Raw genomic sequence first — 9289 nt, 5'->3', positions numbered from 1 at the left:
ATAACAATGTCAAGTTTGGTTTCAAGTATATTTACAATGCAAGATAATTTTGTGTTTAGTTTAAGGTGAAGGTTAAATTTTATAAGCATGTGTGACTGTCATTTTGTTTCTCTTTTTCTTTTCTTTTCTTTTTTTTTGTCACCAGAAGTAAGTGCACAAAATTCCTCATTGCTCACTACATGAACTGTTTTAATGACAAATCCTCTTACATCTTTTTTCTTATGGAAATAATTGAAATGAGATCACCAAAATTCTATAAATTTGCTGAATATGTGTGCCATTAAACCAAAACTTAAACTTTAAGATGGTGCAAAAATTTTCTACATAATGATGCACTCTGAAAGTACGTGGACAATTTATAAACCATTCGTGCATTCATATGGAAGTTGGCTTGAGCCTGGTGCTTTTTGGTTAGGGTCAATAATGAAACCACAAGTTCCATTTCCAAATCACTGTCAAGTTAGGCTGAATTAGGGCCATATCATGGGTGATTCAGAGCAAACACTAAACAGAGATTTGACTCTAAATTTCAACCAGTCCAGCCCAAAGTCCAAATGGGTTGCACTCGATTGGGTCTTACTAGTCTGAGGTCTGAGCCCAATTTCAAGCCATACAGTGCCATATCATGGTGCACCATCCCTATGAACTATACACAAGGCCTATATCACTACATACCCATATTATTTTCCACATCTAGCACATTGTAATGGCATAATATAACCGGATTTGAGTCGATTCATTATTGGACTGCACATAAATACATTATAAGATATACTTGAAATCAATTATATGATCTAGGTGGTTCAAATATCAATTTTCATCTACTGAATCTCCATCTATTTTGAACTTTTTCTCTTAGTTATTACTTGCTCAATGAATACATATATTAGTGTTACTTATAATGATATAGTTTATATAGATGGGCACCAAAAATGGTGAGAGTTTCCCTGGCTGCCAATGCCAATCATTCTCCATGGAGATGCTGTGGGATACCTGCCATCTTTGAATACAACTGATATTCATCTTAAGGCTCCTAGAGTGCATCTCAAGGATGGATGGGCAGCATCAGCAGGCTGTGGAGAGACACTAATCCAGCCTGGCCAGGAGCCAATTACCACATCCCAAAAACTAGTTTTAGTGTTCAAAATTATCTATTTAGCACTAAGAGGCAACAAAAAAAAAATAACTTGACAAAAGAATACTCTCATATTATCTCTCAGTGTGCTTGTTATATATCTCAAGGCAGTCTTCTCCATCTTTCTATTTGTTCATGCATGATGTCAACATGGTATATTATAATTTACATACTATGTTGGCCCTTAACAGCTGAGGCATGAGAAATAGCACTTTAATGCCCATCTATTTTTTAAAAAAGAAATGAAAACTAAATAAAGTCATACCAAATGGAAATACCACAACCTTTTGAGTTAAAGGAAATACCACATGACTTAAATAACACAACCTTTTAAGTTACTGTTGTCTCTTAAAGTCTAAATTCAAGTTTTCTTACATTTGTTACTTCTTCAACTATTACACTTGAGCACATAGATTTTTGGATAAAAATCACACAAGCATGCACAAGACTTAGCTTGGCCAACATGACATGCTATGTGCGACACGAGCTCAATTGCGAGCACGAGCAAGTCATGCATGCTATGTATATGTATGCGAACTCTCATTTGCCTAGATTTACTTTCTTTGGTATAAAGAATGAGTTAACTGCAATCTTCATTGGCGACTAGCCTTTTGTGACCTATTTGATGGGTTGTCAACTGAGTCTAGCTGTTAATAGCCCGCATCAACCATAGCTGTCTATAATTTCCCAGCTATGATTTCAATATTGATGGTTCCACCTATCTTGCAGAAATGCTCTATTGCTTTTCCCTCTCTCTCGAATTCTTTTTTCTTTTCTTTTATTTTTTTACCATTTTATTCTTCTATAACTTTTGCCTTCTAAACATATTGAAAGAGTTGTTAATCATGGAGTTTCACATGCTCAAGTTGCACTAGAAGATTTTCCAGACCAAGCCAAGAATCAGATGTACCTTTGAAGTATACTTGTTAACAACTTGCATAAGGAGAGAAAATAAAGCTCTTGGGACAATGACTAATACCCATAAGATTTGGATATGTCAACCACCTTGTCTCACCCTTTGTATTTAACCACATCATATTATTTTCAAAAAAGACTTTAATAAAATGCTTTTTTCCAATACAATTTTCAAATCACAATTTTAGCTATCTTTTAAAAATACTACTAACAGCCTGAGAGCTACACTCAGTAGAGTTTTAAATGCTTATAATTATTTTTCAGAAAATATGCAAGGGCTAATGTTTGATTGAAAGGATCAATTTTTTTCCTCAAACTGTGAGGGCCTGATCCGCCTGCACATGAATTGGCCCGCAAGCCCATGTGAGCAAGGGCTCACGGCCCGTGCATGTGGAGAGGAAGAATCGGACTCCGAACAGGAGTCCTCTTCTTCCTAGAATTCCCCCAGGAGGAAGGGATTGTTGGCAACCGAATCCTACCAAGTTTGAGCCGATTTTCACTTATAAAAGAGTCTACTTCCTCTCCTTTAGCATCAACCGTGGAAGTTCATCCATTAGAGGCATAAAACTCTAGGTTTTTCGTGAGAGAAACTTGGGGTTTTTCGCCATCGACACAGTCGGAGGAGCTCGTCGGAGGCAACATAAGCCTTCTCTCTCCGTTCGTCGGTCTTTGGGGCCGCCGTTCCACCTTGAATATGGCTGGCGAATTGCTGGATTGATCGCGGACAAGCTTCCCCTGTCTCTCTCTCGTGTTGGTCACCGTCGGTGGCCGCTTTCGCCATCGTGACACCAGTCCTTGGCCGCAGCCGCCATCGGGTTGGAGGCCTTCTCCTCTCCTCCCCTGTCTCTCGGTTCGCGATGGAGGAGAGCAATAAAGAAGAAAGGAAAAGAAGAAGAGGAGGGAGAGAGAGAGAACCATCCCTCTCTCTGTCTCTCAAATTCCTCTCTTCTTTCTCCCTCATCTCTCTATTTCTCTCTCTAAAAGGATCCATGGATCAATGAATAGAGTCCCATCGGCTTGATCTCGAACTCAAGTTGACCTTATAAAGGGCCTTGATCCGCCTTGGTGCCCGGACCGCATAATAGATCGATTATCCCGGCCCTCTTGAATGTCCTTAAAATCTCCATTGATGAACCATAGTGATTGATCTTAGCTTGATTAATTCTGATTCATTGAGCAAAACGTCCAGACTTAACCCACATGAAACCATCATATGCTCGGTCAGGTCTTCTCGAATTATTTATTTAAATTTATTATTAATATTTCAAATAGCTCTAGTGGAGTTGTCTAGCGAAGTTTGATAGTCTAAGACAAAAGAGGTAAGTAAATCTCATACTCCTTACTAGTTTTCGAACTTGTAAGTTAACCGAGCACTCCTTATTAGTTTTCAAATTTCGACATATTTTCCATACTTATGATACTAAAATGTTGATATATCATATTTTCTTAAAATTAAGGATCAAGCATACGGTATTATGAAACTCATGATTTATTGCGAAATAATGATTTCATAAATATTTTAATATTAATGACTTGTTTATGAACTATGAACTTCATATTTACGAAAATTATATTTTTGTTTTGAAAAGAATAATTTCATAAGTATTCATTCCACTGTTAAATGCTTTTTTATAGACTATGAACTCTATAAAGTCATTTAGTATTTTATTCTTGCATGATTCAAAAAAATATGATTTAAGAAATATGACTTAAAAAAATTTGTTTTGAGAACTATGGCAAAAAGGCTCTCAAATAGTTATATATGGCCCTTGAAAGTGGGGTAATAGTAGTTGATGTTGGAATTTGAATGAATTTTGAAAAGTTTTAAAGAGGTGTAAATAAAAAAGATTTGTAACCGCCAAATTTTTAAAAGAGTTGTTGTAACATTTAAGTATTTCAAATTCCATTTGGAAGTTTCAAAAACTTCCCATTATCTTTCATTATGGCCTTAATGAGGCCATAAGTATTCAACCGTTATGGTTGGATTACACAAGGCCTATAAAAGAGCCATTCCCTGCATCTAACAAATATACAATACAAAACCCTTCTTCTTCCTCTCATTGTTTCTCTCTACCACCATTCTCTCTTTTACAATTTTCTATATTATTGGGCAACCGATATAGACTAGGTAATCTGCCTACTACAGACGTGCACTGTAGATTAGGCCCGCTGTGAGCCGTTTGGGTTGTATCTTGGAGCCGTCGCTGACCGCCAATACCTGCACGTGGGGAGGCAACAACGGTTTTAGGACAGTGCATCTTTTGGCGTGCCTCTCACACCTCACAGGCCAGATATTTTCTTACCACTATTTTATTATAATTGTTAGATTTTCTTTTTATGTGATTTAAATATTTTACAAAGCATCTTGATAGATCAACATTCTAAAACCGTTGTTATATTGTTTCATCTATATGTTTATATATTCTGCAAGATGCATAGTTGAACACTGTTTTTGTTCATCTTTGATAGAAATCATTGCTGAATATACTTTAAATAATAATATATATATAGTTTAGCTTTAGATTCTCAATTTTAATATTAAACTGTTTAATAAAAAAACAGTTTACTGCTTAATAAAAAAAAACAGTTTACTGTTTAATTAAAAAAAAAACAGTTTACTGTTTTACTGTTTTAATAAAAAAAAAGTTTACTGTTTTGATCAAGAAAATAGATTACTGTTTTAATTAAAAAAACAGTTTACTGTTTTACTGTTTTAATAAAAAAAAAGTTTACTGTTTTGATCAAGAAAACAGATTACTGTTTTAATTAAAAAAAAAAACAGTTTACTGTTTTAATAAAAAAAAACAGTTTACTGTTTAATAAAAAAAACAGTTTACTGTTTAATCAAAAAAAACAGTTTACTGTTTAATCAAAGAAAACAATTTACTGTTATTAAAAAAAAAAAACAGTTTACTGTTTCAACAAAAAAACAGTTTACTGTTTCAACAAAAAACAGTTTACTGTTTAATTAAAAAAACAGTTTACTGTTTTAATTAAAAAAAACAGTTTATTGTTTTAATATAAAAAATAGTTTACTGTTTTTAATTAAGAAAATAGTTTACTGCTTTAAAAAAAAAGTTTACTATTTAATATATATAAAAAAAAAGTTTACTGTTCTGATTTAAAAAAAAAAATAGTTTTGGTGAAGATATAAGTATTAAATCTAATTGGTGACATTAGGGTTGTTTTCCTTTACAATTATTAGTAAAGTTATTGTTACATAGTATATTATTAAGAGATACTCTTAGGAACATCTTGTTTAAATTTATTCATTAGTGACATTATTGTTATTATTTTTCCTCACAGTTGAATACTCTACTGCTCTTTTTAAACTTTAAAAACTTAGAGTTTAAAATTTAGAATGGCAAATATGGAAGAAGCTAATAGTATTAAGCCTGAAAAATTTAGTGGACAAAATTTTCGTAGGTGGCAAAGACAACTTAAATATTGGTTGACTGTGTTAGGACTTGTATCTGCAATAGAGGAACCACGGTCTAATCAAGAGTTACCTTCACAAATGACTAATGAGCAAGTAGAGTACCACTGCTATAATAGAATACTTAGTGCTTTGTCTGACTATCTTTATGATGTATATCATGCCACTACCTCAAGTGCAAAAGAACTTTGGGATGCTTTAGAGGCTGAATATGGGATGATAGATGCTGGCATTGATCGGTTTACTGTCTCAAATTTTAATAATTATAAAATGGTAGACAATAAACTAGTGGGAGATCAAATTCATGAGTATCAAGAACTTCTGAGAGGAGTTGAGAAAAAGGGAACCAAATTTAGTAAAGATTTTAAAGTCTCATGTCTTATAGATAAGTTGCCATCATCTTGGAATGATTTTGCTAGGACCCTTAGGCATAAACAAGGAGAGTTAACCTTAACCCAAGTCATAAACTCTCTTAGAGTTGAGGAAAAACATAGAGCCAATACTAAGAAAGAGGATGAAAAGACTCCTAAGGTGAACCTAGTTGAAAATAATACTAAGAATTTTTACAAGAGAAATAATTTTCAACATAGGGGTAAGAACTTCAAGAAAAATAATAGGTTCCACAATCGTTCTAACCAAAACCAAAACTTCCAATACCGTAATAATAATAATAATAAAACATTCAAGGGCAAAGGAAGTGAGAAAAGGCTATGCTTTGTTTGTGGGAGAACTAATCATATGGCGAAAGATTGCTTCTTCAAGAAGAATGAGGAGTATAAGTCGAAGCCCAAGTCAAATCACTATCAAAGAGATCCAAAGGCTCAAGTCTATATGTTGATGGATCAAGAGAATTCAGCTGAGCCATCCTTTAGGTATAACTTTAGTTCTTCTTCTATTAATTTTACTTATGGAAATAAAGATTGGTGGTTAGATTCTGGAGCTAATGTACATATTTGTTTTGATCATGGTTATTTTAAAACTTATCAGAAATCAAGTGGAGGAAGTGTAACATTAGGTAATGACCCTGTTGCACGTGTGCTTGGAGTTGGAGACATAGATTTGAAGATGACATCTGGAAAGATCTTAACTTTGAAAGGAGTGCGACATGTTCCAGAAATCAGAAGAAATTTAGTTAGTGGGTCATCCTTAGTCCAACAAGGATACAAGGTTGTTATGGAATCCAATAAAGTTGTAATTTCAAAAAATAATGTATTTGTTGGGAAAGGATTTATTAGTGAGGGGTTGTTTAAATTAAATGTACTTTCAGAAGTTAAAGTTATCTCTTCAAGTGTTTTCAATGTTGAATCTTCTAATGTATGGCATGAACGATTGGGACATGTACACTTAAAGAAAATTAAAAGAATGATGGATCTAGATTTAGTCCCTAAATCCAATCTAAACTTTAAGCATAAATGTGAAGTGTGTGTACAAGCCAAACAACCTAAAAGGCCTTATAAGTCTGTAGAAAGAAACACTCAACTCTTAGAGCTCATACATAGTGATGTATGTGATTCGAACAGACCACCTACTAGAGCAGGAAATAAGTATTTTGTGACTTTTATAGACGATTGTTCGAAATTTTGCTATGTGTACTTAATAAAAACTAAAGATGAGGTGTTTAATAAATTCAAGATTTATAAGACCGAAGTAGAGAATCAATTAGAAAGAAAGATTAAGAAACTCAGATCCGACAGAGGAGGTGAGTATACCCTTACTAATTTTAGCATCTTCTGTGAGGAATATGGAATAGTACATGAAATAACTCCGCCATACTCTCCTCAATCTAATGGAGTAGCTGAAAGAAAGAATAGAACTTTAATGGATATGGTTAATGCGATGTTGATAAGTTCTGGACTACCTGAGAATTTATGGGGAGAAGCAATTCTTACTGCATGTTTCATATTGAATAGAGTAACTGTGAAAGATAATGATAAGACCCCTTACGAAATTTGGAAGAAAAGAACACCTAATCTTAAAATCTTGAAAGTGTGGGGGTGTTTAGCTAAAGTAGCAATCCCTGAGCCTAAGCGAAAGAAGATAGGGCCTAAAACTATAGATGCTGTCTTTATAGGGTATGCTCAAAATAGTAGTGCCAATAGATTCTTAGTTATAAACTCTGAGATTAGTGAAATTTCAAATAACACAGTTATAGAATCTAGAGATGCTACCTATTTTGAAGATATATTTCCTTATAAAAATAAAATTTCACACCAAGTAATAGATAAATCATCTACTAATGATAAACCTTCCACTAGTACAAATGCATCTAAGGAACCAGAAACACAATTAGAGTTAAGAAGGAGTAAAAGGTCTAGAATAGAGAAAATTTTGGAGACGAATTTTATACCTTTTTAACAGAAGGAGATCCTACTACCTATAAGGAAGCTATGTCTTCTTTAGATGCTCCATTTTGGAAGGAAGCTATACAAAGTGAGATAGAGTCTATTATTCAAAATAACACTTGGGAGTTAACTAATTTACCTCCTGGAAATAAAGCTATTGGGTGTAAATGGGTGTTCAAGAAGAAGTTAAAACCTGATGGAACCATAGACAAGTACAAAGCTAGACTAGTAGCTAAAGGTTTTACACAAAAAGAAGGAATAGATTACTTTGATACATATTCACCTGTATCCAGGATAACTACGATTAGAATTTTAGTTGCTTTAGCATCAGTGCATAATCTAGTGATTCATCAAATGGATGTTAAGACTGCCTTTCTAAATGGAGACATAAATGAAGAGATATATATGGAGCAACCTGAAGGTATTGTAGTTAAAGGTCAAGAACATAAGGTCTGTAAGTTAGTTAAATCCTTGTATGGTTTAAAACAAGCTCCTAAGCAATGGCATGAGAAGTTTGATAAAGTGATATTAGAATATGACTTTAAGATTAATGAATATGATAAGTGTGTGTATTACAAAGAGAGTAATGGAGAACATGTGATATTATGTCTTTATGTTGATGATATATTAATATTTGGGACAAATTTGGAGATAGTAAATGATGTTAAGTCTTATCTTTCTAGAAAGTTTGACATGAAGGATTTAGAAGAAGCCTATGTAATTTTAGGAATGAAGTTGGAAAGAACACCTAATGGAATTACTCTTAATCAAACCAGTACAATAGAAAAGATGTTAAAAAAAATTAATTATTTTGATTGTAAATCTATATCAATACCATATGATCTAAATGTGCATTTGAAGAAAAATAATGGTGGACCAGTATCTCAACTGAAGTACTCACAAATGATTGGATCATTGTTATACATAGCAAATAAAACTAGGCCTGATATAGCATATGCTGTTGGGAGACTTAGTAGATATACTCATAATCCTAGCAAAGATTATTGGGTTGCTTTAGAGAGAGTCTTTAAATATCTTAGAGGAACCTTGGAATACTCATTGTGTTATAAGGGATTTCCGAATGTAGTTGAAGGGTATAGTGATGTGAATTGGATAACAGACAATATGGATGTAAAGTCCACTTCAGGGTATGTATTTCTTTTGGGTGGAGCAGCAATATCTTGGGGATCTAAGAAACAAACTATTATCTCTCGCAGTACTATGGAGTCAGAACTAATAGCTTTAGATACAACTTGCTCTGAGGCTGAGTGGATTAAGAACTTGATGCTTGACATGCCTTTAGTTAATAAACCCATACCTGCCATTTCCATACATTGTGATAGTAAGGCAGTAATAGAGTTAGTAAGGCAAGCACATACCAATAAGAAAATGAATAGGCATTTGCAAGTGAGGTATAAATCAGTTAAAAGCCTATTGAATAAGAATATTGTGTCTTTGGAA

The sequence above is a fragment of the Phoenix dactylifera genome, chromosome 11 (genome assembly GCF_009389715.1).
Source record: "Phoenix dactylifera cultivar Barhee BC4 chromosome 11, palm_55x_up_171113_PBpolish2nd_filt_p, whole genome shotgun sequence".
In the NCBI taxonomy this organism is placed as follows: Eukaryota; Viridiplantae; Streptophyta; class Magnoliopsida; order Arecales; family Arecaceae; genus Phoenix; species Phoenix dactylifera.
Note: the sequence above shows the minus strand (reverse complement) of the source record.